Genomic DNA, 17,104 nt, shown 5'->3' on the forward strand with positions numbered 1-17,104 from the left:
GGGCTGAGGCTATTCACATTAGCATTTCATACACAGATAAGCTTGCTTTCTCGCTGCCAGGTAGATTCCCTCATGAGGGGATGAAGTGCGAGAGATTTGGGGGTTTCGCAGATGCTCGACACACTGCTTTTCAAGTGCCCACGGAGACTCGTGGAGGGGGGGGTTGTTGGGAGCAGCAGCAGACAAATATGCCACCTCATCGTCCAAATAAAGAATAAGCTGGTGATGTAGACCGCAGAGACGGAGGTAGTGAGGAATAGTCATAGGGAAGTGTGAGGCGGGTGTGCAGTATGTTGTGTGGGCTGGGGGGACAATAGTGTTTTCACGCATTGTTTCTTTTTCTTTTTTACATCATTACAAATGTTAAAAGCTTAAACTACTGCGATATCACAAAAAATAAAGAAAATCATCGATTAATTCTGGGCAGAATGAGAATCACCACTTTCTCACATGAATCAAGATTATGATTCTCTCACAGTTTATTTCCTCTTTTTCTAAATCACCAGTGGGGTTTCCTTTTTTCTGACTCAGTTTGGTCTTGTCTTTGTTCTTCCTGGTAGGCTTTTTTCTTTTCCCATTTTACTTTGAGAGAATGAATTGGAAGATTTGAAAGATATGCTTAATTTTTCCTATATGTGCCTATGCATTGTTTTATTGTTGATCTTAAAGCACATAACACTAAATCACCTAAATGCTGCCCTTTAGTTAAGGGCTGCAACTATAATCTATTTTCATTATCCATTCATCGATTCTTTTCTTGAGTAATCATGGTGTTTAAAATGGCCATCAAAAGTTCCCAGAGCCCATGGTGATGTCTTATTTTGTCTGACCACCAGCTCAAAACCCTCAGACATTCAGTTTAATATCATAAAAGACTAAGAAAACTATTCGAGAAGCTGACACAACTGATGTTTTGTGCAAATAATCAATTATACAAATACATTTTCTTTTCATCGAATGATCAATTCATTATTACAGCTTTACTCTTGACCAAAAAGAAAACCCTGTAAGAAATCTGTGGTGTTGCATAGTAATGCAGGCCCCAGAGTACAGGGCAACAACTCTATCAAGGCATACAGCGTATAAATAGTAATTAACCCTCAGTTATGTATAGAGTTTGAGTTGTAACAGATTTAAATGCATTTTTTGAAAATGTGAAGGGGCCATTTTCAAGCTGCATCATGATGCAAAAGACCTCTCTGCTGGTGCAAACACTACAATATACTTGCCATGGAAGCGTAAGATTAATTAATTTCACTATGGTTAATCATGCAGCCATACTTAGACTGATATGAACTTAAATAAAACACTAGTTCTGCTATGAGCTGGATGTCAAGGTTGAAATTAGGTTCCTGGCACAGGGTGGTCGACTTGTTTAGGCGCATCAAGATTCATTTCAATACACGGAGAGCTGTTTGACACTTTGGCACATGCGTTGACACTTTGGCAACAGTGCACTAGCTCACTAGCTCAGTCCTTGGGGTGAGGAAGCAGGCAGATGTTGCTACAAAGTGAATGGTTCAATCACAGTTCTGGAGAGTGTTCTAAGAAAATCTGCTTTACACTACACAACTCAGCTGGAACATTAACAGCAATGGCAGCGACGGAGCCAGCCAGTGTTGACTGACTTTAATAAACCAATATTTTCTACTATTTTAGAAATATACTGTAAACGCAGCCACATGAAACTAAACCAAAGGCTTAGTTGTTTACCCCATTATTGTACCATGTACACACACTATCCACATGTACATATATACACACTGTCTAGATGTGATATTAAAATAGAATTTAGACTTCAAGAATATATTTAGTTATATATTACTTATTTATAAAACTCAGCATTGCATTCAACCTTCCGCCGAGGTATTCAAGCAGCATTAAAATTCCAGTTGTCGTCTTAACTCTAGTGGACAGCCCCCCGCGGCTCGCCTCTCATCCACCTCAGATCTGTGAATCAGTAGGGACGCTCTGTCCATCTCCCCCCTCCCTCCCTACCTCTCCTTCTCACCCTCATAAACTGTTGGCACGGTCCAATTAACATCTCTCTCACATTTCCACGTCCCGGCATTGCACGTGAAGGGTGAGCGGGTCTGACAGGCGCACGGCACACTAATGTTTTATCAGCACCACACATCAGGGTTTCTCTTTGCACTGTGACACCGACAACTAACTGACGTGACTCACCTTCTCTCTCTGTCGGGACACTACAAGACTTTTGAGTTAAGAGTCCATATTAGAGTACTAGCAATATTTTCAGGGAGTAACTGTAATGTCTCTCTACATTGGAGTAAAATATGGTAACTCCTGAATGGTTTCAGGGTTAAAAATAGTGTTTTTTTGTTTTTTTTTACGAAACCCACTCAATTCGGCAAAAGTGAAATGTGACATGTGATTTTTCTCATAAAAGAATATTTTGAACTTGAGTAATATGTATTAATCCTATATGTTCAAACACAACATGCATACTGTGAGTCATATTTTGGAGTAGAACTGATGTTCTAGTGAAAGTTGCTACAAAAGCTGCCTCGTCAACAGAAGTTTCACCTCAATATCGTCTATGAATACGTTTATCTTCTGCTGAACTCTCCTTGAGCAGGATGCCGAATGTCTACCCGTATTTGTGTACATTGTTGAATACAAAAGTGTTAGTGAAATGCCTAAAGCTCAGAGTGTAAATCCAGAGGGATGTAAGTATGATAAAGGATGTGCCCAGGTGAATAAAACACAGGCTTCCCTTTTGAAGAAGCTGAAACCTCCTGAATGTGACCAAAAGACGTACCCACCGCCCTGATGCTTTTGAGCAGAGAACTAAATAAAATACTCGGAGGCAGCCCTGAGGATTCCAGGCAGAAACGCACAGTGATTACATAATGACAGTTCATCCTTAAGAGCTATTTAAGAAAGGGAACGTCTCTGAGCAAACATTCACAAATGCGAGATGGAAACCCAACCCCCTAATAGTACATTAACTATTCATGCAGCATATTGGCAATCAAATGGCTCCGTTTTCATGGTTTGCGAAGACATTCTTCCCATGAAACAGTGAACAAATATGCACAAAGAGGATATTTTTATCTCCCACTGCAGATGCATTTTTTTTCTCTTTTACGTCACACAGTTTTCTTTCTGCTACATCATATTTTAAAGCCTCTGAGTCTTTTTTTTGGTCTACATTAAAATAAAACATTTTGCCAAAACAGATCATAGGTGTTAGGTTCTTTTCATTTTTGAAGTATTTGTAATTCACATCTATCACACTATACTAAATCTGACTCATGTGATGGGTTGCAGACTTTGTCGATGTGTACGACAATGTCTTCCAATGGCTGGAAAGTTGTGACTGCCCTTTTCTGGGAGTTAGTAGGATAAGAAATAGATTTTAAATTACATGTACTGAGAGCAAATGAGTCTTGAAAAAACATAGAAATGTAACATGTCATGAAAAAGCCCTCAAAAATACTCAATCTAAAAACAGTCTTTATTGTGTTCTCATCAGATCAAAATGACAACGCTCTAATGGTATAGCCGTTAAAAATGCTCAGTCACGATCTAACTTGAACTTCCTCTCATAGTGCTGAGTGTTCTTTAAGGAAACGCGTAGCTGCCCATTCGTCACTGACAGTGAGAGCAGGAGATGAATCATTCTAATGCTGCTTTCACCCATACTGAAGAAACCCAGAGTGCAATAATGTCAGCAAGATGCAGACTGCTCTGTGTCCCACTGTAAGAAATGAAAGTCTAAATCAAAAGAAGGATACGCTATATGACAACAGAGACCAGAAATGGTGAGTTTATAAAGGACCTGATATTTTCTCTTCCTGATGGCACTGATGAGCCAGGTGTGTTGGGTTTCAATCAAGAATACTATATTTTGATAACACATTTCCTCAAACCAAGAGAAGCCAAATGCCTCCAAGGTGTTCTAATTTTCTGAATGACTATCAGGCATTTTGGCCACACCTACCTAGATGATGAGTTCATAGAAAACACCTTCTGCCTCTTACCAGCTGTCTCCTGATTGGCCATTGCTGTTTGTCCGGCAGCCTATTTAAGTCTCTAGAATAGGGCTGGGCGATATGGCTTAAAAATAAAATCTCAGATTTTTTCACACCAAACTCGATTTACGATTTTAATCGATTTTTTTGTAGAGTGTTTGTGGGCTGCGGTCCTGTATATCTCGCAGAGAGCAACATTTCTCCCACTCGGCTGCATGCCTCTGCTTGAGGTGCTGGAATAAATTGGTCGTACTGCTACCTTTGGTTGCAACAGCGTTCAAACAAACTTTGCAGTGGGTCATGGTTTGTTCGCTGTTGGACGCCACAAAACCAAACCAGTTCCAAACAACCCACGACACTGTGCCTTTTTTGGGGACGAGCTCATCCTGGCTTGGTGCCATGTTGTGTTTATCTGTGGAGAGGCGGAGGAGGGGTCAGCGCACTCTGACCTACGGGAGCCCAAAGGAAGCGCCAGTGTTGTGGAAGTTCAAGAGAAACCCGATTTTAACTAAAAATAAATCGTGTTTAACTACAAATTCAAATTAATCGATAAAATCGATTAAGTAAGTTGTGCTGATAATGATCCTGCAAATGAAGATTTAGTTCTCAATGTTATACCGAAATGAATCCTTTTTACATTAAAAAGCCCTTTCTATATGATGGAACTCTATGGCATCAATGCAAATTCCCAACAGGGAACTATAATAGAGAAAGACGGAGGAAAAATGCTGAGTATTGAAACATTTGCTATTTAGATGAAATTTGACCCGTGAAAGAAATGTCCCCATTGAAAGACAATACTGTTTGTGGTGCTAGACAACCAGAATATCTGTCAATAATTTCAATTTGGATAAATATGATTGTGACAAGTGCACTTTATTGATATTTGGATAAGAGACAATAAGCAGTAGCAGACAGGATTTGCCACAGTGTGATTAATGTAGGTAGCTCACGCAAAACAATGTAACTGAAAATCTTTACTGGAATCAGTTTAACTGGACACCAGGTCATGTGGAACATACGGTATGGTCCACAGAGGAGAATATCATAAATGACAGCAGAAAATTGGACTTTAATGTCAATACCATTGGATCTGTTGTTCCTAAATGCCATGACACAGCAGGTTTTATCAATTTATACTATTCCCTAGGAGATGCTGTATGGGAAAACAAAAAGTCTTTCAGGATGCAATTGGTTAATGTCTATTTCAGTGCCTCGTTAACACTGGCAGTCATATAAAGTCTGAGAGGCTGTTTCACTGTAGATTGAACAAACAATAGAGAGTCACGATCTGAGAGATTTTTTATGTGATATAGTTTGATTTCTATTGCAAAGCTCATGCAAAGAAATCATTCGGAAACACTTTTGTCAATAAAACAGTTTTATTTTCTGTTAATAACATAAGTTATTAACAAGGTAGCACTCGCTTTTCCCCTCAATCAGCCCTGCTCATGCTGGCTATCAGATTCCTCTTCAACTTATTCCAAATAAACAGCTGCTTCTGCCAAGAATTCAGAATACATTTCCTGCATGTTTGAAGCTCAATGTGTGAACTTATATGTGTGTGTGTGTGTTTACATTCCCATCAGGGTAGAATGTCTGCTAAGAAATCTAATGACAAAATTCATCCATCATTTATCTTTGTAAACCACACAATAACAGCACACTGCAGCATTCGAAGCAGGGGATTATTTTACCTTGTCGGATTCCTGGATTTAGAAGAAGATGGCATCACTGACAAGACTGATCAACACTTTTCAAAGCTATGATTCTTACTTGCAGAAAAAACCCTATGTTGTCAGTCTTGGCAGTCTGAGACAGTGAATGACCAGTTTCTGTTTGCTATCTGTGAAGAGACTGTTAATGGTCGGAGTAATGTATGATTCATCTCCTGAATGACCCTTTGAATGTGCTGTTGGAACGATAATCCACTGTTCTTTTTCCTGTCAGTCTGCTGGTGATATGATTGAAAACACAATGGTGGCCATCACACTATAGCCACCTGAGGTGAACCACTTCTGCATGGACCATTACCTCATGATGCATCTTGCATGCATTTAAGATTGATTTGGCACGATTTAGAGAAAGCGTTACGAGTAGGTTCCTAATGAGGGCTGCTCCAGCGATTTAGTATTCCACTTCCACGAAGTTCAGGGACTTCTGAGAGAAATTCAAGCATCAGACGCAGAGATGTCCTGACATTTAATTCCTAGTATGGGTCAAGCTAAAAAGAAACTGGCTCCTACAATTTCCATAATGCAATTTGATAGCATCTTTTGTTAGAGCCTCCCCGACTGCTAAAAACCCACGTTGTTCAAACTCCACGACTATAGTTTGCAGCAGAGGTTTCTGTTAAGCCCTTTTCACAGTGGAAAGCACCCACTAAAAGCTAGCTTTTGTCTTCAGTGTGAAAGGGTACAATCTGCTTTCATTTCAGGGACAAATGACTGTATTAACAACGGGTATATATCTCCAACTCTAACTCCAATCTACAGTGATGGAAACATCGCACCCTGGGTGGACACACTGTGTCCCTTTTCCGTCTATGACGCACATTGAAGTTCTGGACGTTGGTACTTAAAACCAGGAACATTCATTTTTTCTTTTTTATTATTGCCGGCGTTGAACGTGACACATCGTGGCTGGCAAATGAAGTTTCAGCTTCAGTTTCTTGAATCACCATTTGAGGCTGGATAAAGAAGTGAGTCCACCTCTACAATAACCCAAATATGTTAACATCATGGTCAAAAAAACTGATTTCATCTTGGTCTTTGAGTGACAGGTGAATGCCATCACAGGTGGCTGTTTTTTTGTTTTTTTTCCAGAAACCAGGCTTCATTCGGCCTGCCTCGTCTCCACTTACGCTCCACCTCTTTGCCCACTTTTGGATTAGGCAGGAGGCTACGGAGTCAGGACTGCAAACATGGTGATTCCCATTGCTGACCACACTGAGTTTCACAACAGCTCTTTGGAAAGCTATGATATTTCATGTGTAAAATTATTGAAGTGCCCCTTGTTAACTGAACACATGTCAATTTTACGCCTTGAAGACAAAATCCGCAAACTATTTTCTGAATCCGCAAACTTCTTTCATAATCAAACAGTAGTGGCATGTTATTAAGCACAAAACCTTTCTGTGATTGCTTAAGTGTGATCTATTGAGCCTAGTTTGACAAGCAATTATCGAATGGTGTTGCCAACTTGCCAACTGGCCACCTTGCCACCATGCTAAGCAGTAGACACTGTTTAAGATGCCTTCTCTGCAGCAAACATACCATAATGAGTGACTGATAATTGCACAATTGTTCACACTTGAGTTGACGCAACACTTCAGGCTATGATTTGTGTAACTGGCGTCAAATCAGAGATTCCAGTGATTAACATACAGGTTGGTCTTTATGCTGTAATCATGATGTGGACATCACACACATTCAAGCTCTGCAGTCTGTTTGTGAGTAAAACAGACATTTTCCAGAGTTGCTGCCTTCAGTGAGATTAATAATGGTGTAATTAGATCAGTGCCCTTTTCAAACGAGGGAACATCCACAGGCTGGACAAACAGGCATACTATTATATCAACAAAGAGTGTCTAATAAGGGTAGTGAGACTACTTTTATCCTTTCAGAACATTTGCAGTTCGCATTGGATTGCTTTCAGTCAGGTGCTGACCCGTTTATAGTGGAATACTCCATATTTTTATGTAGAAGGAAAACCTACAAGTCTCTGATGCGAAGGCACTCAAAATCAATCCATGTGGAATCAAAACTTCCCACGGGTCAAATGATTATTTGTTGTGGGAGAACTGTAGAGCTGAGATTGTTCAATTTAAAAAAAACAAAACAAAATCTATCACAATTATATAATGTAACATGTCAGCCACTTAACAAGTAAACATCACCAACTATGTGAGGGTTTTCTGATTGGTCAGCTTCATATGTAAGGGTGTTTACCTATTCCTGCTCCTCTAAGGCTTGTTTTTTTTGTTTTTTGCTTTTTGGGCTTTTCTTCATATGTAGTCATGCAATTCCAGACTGTTCCACTTGTCAGACTAAACTGAGCAATTTTATAACCAGTACATCTCAAATTCAAGCACCAACTATTAGGCTTCCTTGGAACTTAGTCAGCTGCCTCGTTGTGCTATAACTTTAACATTATCCATGGAAGTGACGATAGACAGCATGCTTTTAAAGCTAACATATAGCCTACTGCGCTGTGGCCTTCAACTTCACATGACTCACCTATGTTAATGCTTTAGTTGTGATGCTTAATTCCGTGGAAAAAGTAAGTGATAATGGCTTGTACATGGTACTAAATTACCACTGAAAAACATGATTGGATGCATGGATGTTCAGTAGTGGGTATTATATGGCTGATGCCTTCAGGGTATGCCACACAAGCTAATGTGATACATATTACATAATGTATGTTAATATGCATGAAATTTGCAAAATCACAATATTCTTGATCTTCAGTCTTGTGCTGAACAATTTTGATGACTGAATAAGACATTTATCAAGAAAAATGCCAAACATTTGCTAGATTGAGTTCCTTAAATGTGAGGATTTGCTTATTTTCTACTGTTTATATTATTGTAAAGGTTGTTCTGAAACAATATGTTGGACATAAGCAAGCAATTGGCCAATTGTCTCAAAAATAATCCACAGATTAACGCATTAATAAAAATAATTATAGCCATAGTCCAGTTTACATAGCTAAATAAGACAAGGGCTGTAAAGCAGTGGAATAGAAGCTGCTATAAATGTCCCCAGGCACCAATTAAAGGGGGAAAAAATCATTAAAACTTTCTCAGCACTGTTTTTTAGATCATAAGTAACATTTGCATGTTGTCTGCATCACGGAGCCCATGGCAGCCAAACGGTTCCTATATTAGAGCCATTCTGTAAACTATTCAGGGAAAAGCACCATCCACAGCTTTTTTTTTTTTTCCACACTCTATAGCCCAACAACATGCAATCACATGACACTTTTCATCTAAACATTTGCAAACACACCAGAAAGGTGATCACCTTGCCAGACAAACGCAATACTGAGGTCTGGCAGCCATACAGTTCTCCCTTTGCTCACCAGAAGCCTATCAATGCAACATTAACAGGGACAGCTAAGCATCTGGCACTTGGCTCACGCATCTTTCTACACACAAGACTGTCACTGCGTTTCAGATGACTGAGGCGTCTTTAAGTTTTTTATTTTTTCCCCCCCCTCTCTCTGTCTCTCTCTCTCTCTCTCTCTCTCTCTCTCTCTCTCTCTCTCTCTCTCTCTCTCTTCCTCACTGTGGCTCTCCCGCTACGGAGAGATGCGATCTGGTGCGCAGGGGGAGAAAGCTCGACTTATAGAAAGGCTGCAGTCAATGAGTGGACTCCTGTTTCCTGCAGTGCGCGTAAATTTCAGTCTGGCCACACTGGTGCGGCACGCGCATCAGAGGGATCGGATAGCCTCCAACTCCCACTCCGTTACAGCAGCCTGTCTATCATTCATAACTACACCGATGCGCTGCGTGCAACAACACCCCAGGAGGAAAGACCGAGGCGCGCTAGAGCCAAGTGCACTCATTACAGCCATAAAAGGACTGAAAGTGCGCACTCCTCCACTTATTTCCCCCCTCGTCTCTTTCTGTGTTCTCAATTTTGTGCCAAATTTCAGTTGCAAATGCGCACATAAAAAACCAAACTCACCGCTTACGAGTGCGCGCACATGCCCCTCGCGCACAAGACTCCTATTAACCAGCTCTTTCAAACAACACGGTATAGGCGGAGGCACACGCCCGCGCCACACGCAGTCACGCGCACAGGTGCAAATGCAAAAACTTACACTCTAATACAGAAAACACACACAAACTTATTTCTCTCTCTTACCTGTCTGTGCGCACTCCCATGAACACACATGGCCGCCGACTAAAGGTGAAAAATATGCAAGAGTTTGAGTTTGTTCCTCATTTCTCTCTCTCTCTCTCTCTCTCTCTCTCTCTCTCTCTCTCTCTTCCTCTCTCTCCCCCTCCGTCTCTCTTTCAGTTACCTCCTCCTGCCGCTGTCATCCTCTCCAGAGCAGAGCTTGACTGCACGGCTTGCGGAGAGCCGATAGTCTCTCTTTCTCCCCTTGTGCGTGTGTGTGTGTGTGTGTGTGTGTGTGTGTGTGTGTGAGTGCAGGCGACGGGACGAGCGAGCCGAGCCGGTGCTTGTGCGCGCATCTCTCCTCCGAAGCATCCTCCAATCCTGCCCGGCTACTGCGGCGGCTCAGGCCGAGGGAGCCGCCCGATTGGTCGGTTTTCACATCAATCCACGGCTATCAGACTCGGACCGTCCTCCCGGTGCTTTCCCCTACCTCTCTCTCCATTATCTCCCTCTCCTCCTCCTCTTCTCCTCTCTTTCTCTGTTAACACGTGATTATATAAGATAGTGATCAGGAAGCGATACGTTATCCCGATCTCATTTTCTTACACACACACCAACATTCACACACACACACACACACACACACACACACACACACACACACACACACAAAATGCCTGACACAGCCTGCCTTCCCTGTCTGTCCCAGTGGGATGGAGCTTCAACGGTGAAGAAAAACTGTGCAGTGTGTGTGTGTGTGTGTGTGTGTGTGTGTGTGTGTGTGTGTGTGTGTGTTTTCAGCTAATTGTGAGGAGTTACCATTTAATAACATTATGAAGTTACTGAGTGTTCGATAATTTATCTAAATATAATTCTGTTTTCATTTCCTTGTGGAAATGGTATAAAATACCTTTTTTTTCTTACAAAATGCTATCAGTACTGAAGTGATAAACTTATTGTTTTTCATTTTAAAAGCATGAGAGACTCTGGCTCAAACTGTGGGCAGCAAATCAAACTGATGCTCGGAGCTGTGGGAGCTGCAGACTAAACGATGCACTGATTTTTCTCATTTTTAGCAGCAAAAGTGGGAATAAGTGTTTAATACCCTGCACTCCCATGCCAGAAAAGTATGTCTTTTCCTGTCCTACTTCCATTAACTGCTTTAGAAAGTCTCTCTTTGAGTTTCCTATTTAATATATATATATATATATGTTTTTTTAAATTAATAAATAGTTGATATAATAGTATAGTTCTTAACCCTCTATGGTACCATGTTGCCCTCAGGCGACATACCCATTTTTGGCCTGTCAAATTTCCACAATGCATCTTTTTGAATGATGCAATACTTTAAAAAAGAGGGAACACCATAGGGAACCAAGAGCAATGCTTTAATTTGTCACATGACTTTCAGGAGGCCATTTTGAATCCCTTTTTTGCTGACTTTTCCGAAGGAACCAGCTTCGCCATTTTGCGCCAGAAAAAAGCTCTTAAAACATCATTTCCTGGCCCTTTTCCATCTGGAAAAAAATTCAACGACGTACCATTATGGAAAATGACATGTGTTACCTTGAGGCAACAGTAAACCATTATGAAATCAGCATGGCAGCATGAGATATTGGTAGTGTGTGTTTAAGTATATATAATGTTCAAAAGCATACCATTCATCAAAATTTGGTTTTGATCTTTACAATTTAACAAAGATATATTTGATGTTGGTTGCAGTAAAGTGCAGGCTATTACTATACTCTGTAGGCCATAGTCTAATATTATAGTGAACTGCCTGTCTTATTTGCTTATAATTTCCACACATTTTCCTCCATTTTCAGAATAAATTCAGCCTCATTCTATGCCCCTTTAAGGAAGAAGAGGGTTGAAATAACTCTTCCAGTTGGAATCATGGATTCTATTTCAAAAGCTTTAAACATATTCGGACATAAATAGTCTAACAATCTAATGTTCTTTAAAAACATCAAGTGCCTTTTACATTCTCTGAATGATTTTTTTTTTTTGCCATGAAGAGTTGAATGTTACTTTCATCCCCCTGAATCTTAATAGCGCCATCAGCAAAGCACAGCTACCAATTACTCCAGTGGGTTCACAAGAGTTAGGAGGGTGAGGTCAACATCTAAGCAGTATAATTCAGGAAAAATATACTGAAGACTTATGAAGTTTAATATGCTTGTCTGGCCTTGCCTTAAAAGAAAAAAATGTGTAGCCTTCAGTTGTTAGGAAGACAATTTTGCATACTATTTTAGGCTTTCGAGAGAAAAGGAATAAGCTTGTCCAAGTGTTCCATCACAACTTTATCAGAAAGTGTTTTGAGGACAAAAAGCTCTTTATCACCAAGTTACACTCATGAAGACATAGGACATAGGGATGTTACTGGCACTAGGAGCACATACATTAGTCCGTTTCAGTTGGATGTTTGAGTTTTTAATTTGGGCATTTTCTAGTAATTGGTTAATATGTATGTATGTGTGTGTATGTGTATGTATATGTGTATATATAATTAAATGCTTTTTTCTTTTGTCTATTAACATTCACTACCATTCACTGCTATCTAAAGCTTTTATGAAACAATTTCTAAAACCAAGATAAGTAAACAAACTAATACATAATAATTAATCCTTGCTACCACTCATCCCACTAGATTTAAACCTTTAAACAGTACATAGCTTCTGTTTACAGAAAACGGGGTGCACCAGTAGTCGGCTATTGCTTTGAGGTACTTAAGTTATGCACTGAGGCGTTCAGTAGACAAAGAATGACGTTTCATTTTGCACCATGATTCGAAATGCTTTGCACTGCTTTCTGAAAGCTGTATCTGCAACCATGGATGCATCTGGAAAAACACTTTGCTTCTCAAGTGTCCACACATCTGGTGTCACTGACAGTCTGTCACAGGGTCTGATCCCCTGGGGCATTTCGATGATGTTCGGTGTCTGCCCATAATCTGACCGGGGACTGAATGCACAGACTCATAACTGTAGTGTGGACAAGCAATACCGAGCTTGTTTTTTTAACAGCACAGATGTTGTTTTTCTGCAGGCCAAAACATTCAGATGTGATACACAACAACATGTTTTATAAAGATAAAACCATCTTGGGCACAACTAAGAATAAAAAAAACTCCCTATATATATTCTTCACATCTTATCATTAAACTAGCTCTCAAATTAAAATTTTCTACCAAGTAAAACCAATTCCCTGCTTACTCTCTAATTTTTTCAGACAAATTATATCCAGTTTTACTGTTATCATATCATTATAATTCCACTTAACATGTTTCTGGTGCTTAGTGTGTTTGATCCAAACCATGGTTTTAATATAACTACAACCCGATTTCCAATGATGTTGGGACGTTGTGTAAAACGTAAAAAATAAAAACAGAATACAATGATTTGCAAATCCTTTTCAACCTATATTCAATTGAATACACTACAAAGACAAGATATTTAATGTTCAAATTGATGAAGTTTGTTGTTTTTTTGCAAATATTCACTCATTTTGAATTTGATGCCTGAAACATGTTCCAAAAAAGCTGGGACAGGGGCAACGAAAGAATGTGAAAGTTGAGGAATGCTCAAAAAACACCAGGTGAACAGGTTAATTGGAAACAGGTGAGTGTCATGATTGGGTATAAAAGGAGCATCCCCAAAAGGCTCAGTCATTCACAAGCAAGGATGGGGCGAGGTTCACCACTTTGTGAACAACTGCGTGAGCAAATAGCCCAACAGTTTAAGAACAACGTTTCTCAACGTACAACTGCAAGGAATTTAGGGATATCATCATCTACGGTCCATAATATCATCAAAAGATTCAGAGAATCTGGAGAAATCTCTGCACGTAAGCGGCAAGGCCGAAAACCAACATTGAATGCCCGTGACCTTCGATCCCTCATTGCATTAAAAACCGACATCAGTGTGTAAAGGATATTACCACATGGGCTCAGGAACACTTCAGAAAACCATTGTCAGTTAACACAGTTCGTCGCTACATCTACAAGCGCAAGTTAAAACTCTACCATGCAAAGCGAAAGCCATATATCAACAACACCCAGAAATGCCGCCGGCTTCTCTGGGCCCGAGCTCATCTGAGATGGACTGACGCAAAGTGGAAAAGTGTGCTGTGGTCTGACGAGTCCACATTTCAAATTGTTTTGGGAAATTATGGACGTTGTGTCCTCCGGGCCAAAGAGGAAAAGGACCATCCGGATTGTTATCAGCGCACAGTTCAAAAGCCAGCATCTGTGATGGTATGGGGGTGTGTTAGTGCCCATGGCATGGGTAACTTGCACATCTGTGAAGGCACCATTAATGCTGAAAGGTACATACAGGTTTTGGAGCAACATATGCTGCCATCCAAGCAACGTCTTTTTCAGGGACGTCCCTGCTTATTTCAGCAAGACAATGCCAAACCACATTCTGCATGTGTTACAACAGCGTGGCTTCGTAGTCAAAGAGTGCGGGTACTAGACTGGCCTGCCTGCAGTCCAGACCTGTCTCCCATTGAAAATGTGTGACGGAGACCCCGGACTGTTGAGCAACTGAAGTTGTACAACAAGCATGGGAAAGAATTCCACCTGCAAAGCTTCAACAATTAGTGTCCTCAGTTCCCAAACGCTTATTGAGTGTTGTTAAAAGGAAAGGTGATGTAACACAGCGGTAAACATGCCCCTGTCCCAGCTTTTTTGGAACGTGTTGCAGGCATCAAATTCAAAGTTTGTGAATATTTGCAAAAAAACAATAAAGTTTATCAGTTTGAACATTAAATATCTTGTCTTTGTAGTGTATTCAATTGAATATAGGTTGAAAAGGATTTGCAAATGATTGTATTCTGTTTTTATTTACATTTTACACAACGTCCCAACTTCATTGGAATTGGGGTTGTAAATCAATGTTGATGTATTATTCTTTGAGCTGAATGTTTCCCCAAATATAATATACAAACACAGCCACAATATTCAGTACCATTATGCTTTTTTTTTTTTTGCTTATATAAACATGTACCATACTTAAATAAATGCAGATGTCAGAGATTATTTTGCAATGGTTATAAAAAATATTTGTCAGCTGTCAAATTGAACAGGAATGACGGTTGTTTAACCTGACTGCAATTAGACAAAACATTTATAGTGTTTTGACAACATGATGGAATAATGACGGCATCATGAGCAATAAAGCACATCTTAAGTATCCTCATGTAGAAAACACCATATCAGGACAGGGGTTTGCTCAGAATCGCTTGCATAATATCTAGGTTGGATGAATTATCTTATGACACACTTATCCAGTCTTCCACAAAACATTAGTTTTTAAACCCATTAAAATTCTCAGTCCCTTTGTACTTTTAGCCCTTCTGTACATACCACTTCTCAGACTTTCTTGGTTTCAAAATACAATCACCTCCTGCAACCAGCACCTCTCAGCTCTGGTTTCAAAGCCCAGTTACACTGTTTTGAACTCTTTCTCAGCAGGGTACTCTTATTCTTTTACTTTCACTCTCCCCCCCTTTTGTTGTTGTCAATCAATTAGTCAGTTTGTCAGTCAGTCACTCTCTTTCTACCTCTCTCTCTCTTCCTCCTTCTCTTCCACACACACACACACACACACTGCTCAGGTACCCTTGGGCCAGCTGTTGAGTCTGCCTATGAATTCAGCCATGCTTTTGCTCTCTCTGGATCCAAAGGGAAACTTAATGAATAATGAACAGAGCCGCGAATGGGGCAGGCGGGGGAGTAGGATGAGGAGATGGGCAGCAACGAGAGAGAGAGGCCCTTCAGGACCAGGACACGATGGAGAAATGGAGGGAGGGCAACTTGTTAGTGTTCACCCATCAATTAGGCCGCAGAGGAGACATGAAGAGAATGGAGGGTGATGTGTCGCAAACGAGGGAAGAAGGAGGAGGAGGGGGGTGAAGGTCTATAAACTAAAGAGTGTGCTTGCTGAGGAGACAGATTAGGCATCAGAGACGAGGAGACGAGCAGTGAGATGAGAGTCGGAAGGAAAGTGGACACGGAGAGGCAAGGGTCTCGAAGACGTCAGAGGCTCCTCAGCACACTGCCTCCAGCTTCATCTATCATCCAGACCTAGTTCTCCCTGCCAACACAACTGTGTCTCTGGTCCACATCCAGAGTTGGCATCCAGCTTCAAAAACGCTCTAAAGTGGATGTGCTCAGTTTATTAAAAAAAAGTAATGAGCCCCCTTGAAACAGGTATTTTCATTATTTGCACTAGAAGAAAAATGAATCATACTTCCTGATACTCAGATTGTACAGTACTTCCAAATTTTAAGGCTGGTAAAGATTTTATAATTTAATCTAGTTTGCCCTTCTTGAAATTATTACTGCTGGTGTCGGCACAAAAGCAGTGGAAGCTGTTTCCTGCCATTCATTTGACTACTTTGTAGCTTTTATCTGCAAGTTGGATAATTCAGCAATACAGTGCTCAGTGTCAATAAAAGAAGTGTAATCTGTCACCTAGAAATTCTTCATATACAACCAATTTGCAACAGAAATGTGTGTTTCGAAGTATGTTTTGAAGGCAGCTGGCCTTTTTTAAACCTTAATTAAGTATTGGTGTTTCCTAACCTTAATCCCACCTTAACTAAACTGCTGGTGTTATCTACCAGTATTGTAGGACTTATTCAATTTTACAAAACATGGTCCTTTTAATGTAATACAGAGCTGTATAATCATCCAGTATCAACATTCTGCCTGACAGATTGTTGGAAGAAACTACTGTAACCTTGGACATTACACAAGCTCTATAGCTTTCACTTAATGTTGTCAGGGTTTTATCATTGTATTGTTGTTTGTTAATTATTGTAAGCGGAGAGTTTTCATACCAGTGCATGCTTTCAGACACATATTATTGACCCAGAACATAATTCAAAATCTTGTACTGCATGAGCAAGGTTGGTGTTATTCTAAAACTGACTGTTAAAGCAAGCTTTATTCTTTGTCTGGGGACATTCCAATCAGTATTCTACCAGCCACTGTGCAAGAGTTTTGATTGGTTCTCGTACTTGAAAAATTCCTGCCTGTGGTCACCAGCACTTAAGTAATGCATAGACTGTTTATTTAAAGTATAGAAATATTTAATTGTTCAGAGGTATTAGCTCACAGCTCCTGCCTTATTCCATTTAATACTGCATGTCGATCAAAGAAGGCTTACCAGACTCTGGACATCATCCAGAAGCAGTGCATTAGTCAGACCAAGAAGATGCGCGTGTCACAGCGGAAACATCCCGTATAGG

The 17,104-nt window shown here is 40.3% G+C and overlaps 1 protein-coding gene across 4 annotated transcripts in view; it reads right to left on the minus strand.

Annotated features, from left to right (window-relative positions):
- LOC127369697 (cadherin-18) overlaps nt 1-17,104 on the minus strand; it is a 151,870-nt gene that overhangs the window by 68,399 nt on the left and 66,367 nt on the right. The window contains exon 1 of one of the 4 annotated variants that reach the window (XM_051411314.1): nt 10,032-10,202. The exons of 2 other annotated variants lie outside the window; for them this stretch is intronic. The gene's annotated coding sequence lies outside the window, so the exon portion shown is untranslated. Of the gene's footprint in view, nt 1-9,871; nt 10,203-17,104 lie in introns of those variants that run through there. One more of the 4 variants, XM_051411313.1, reaches the window with a different exon arrangement.

The sequence above is a fragment of the Dicentrarchus labrax genome, unplaced genomic scaffold, assembly GCF_905237075.1.
Source record: "Dicentrarchus labrax unplaced genomic scaffold, dlabrax2021, whole genome shotgun sequence".
Classification (NCBI taxonomy): domain Eukaryota; kingdom Metazoa; phylum Chordata; class Actinopteri; family Moronidae; genus Dicentrarchus; species Dicentrarchus labrax.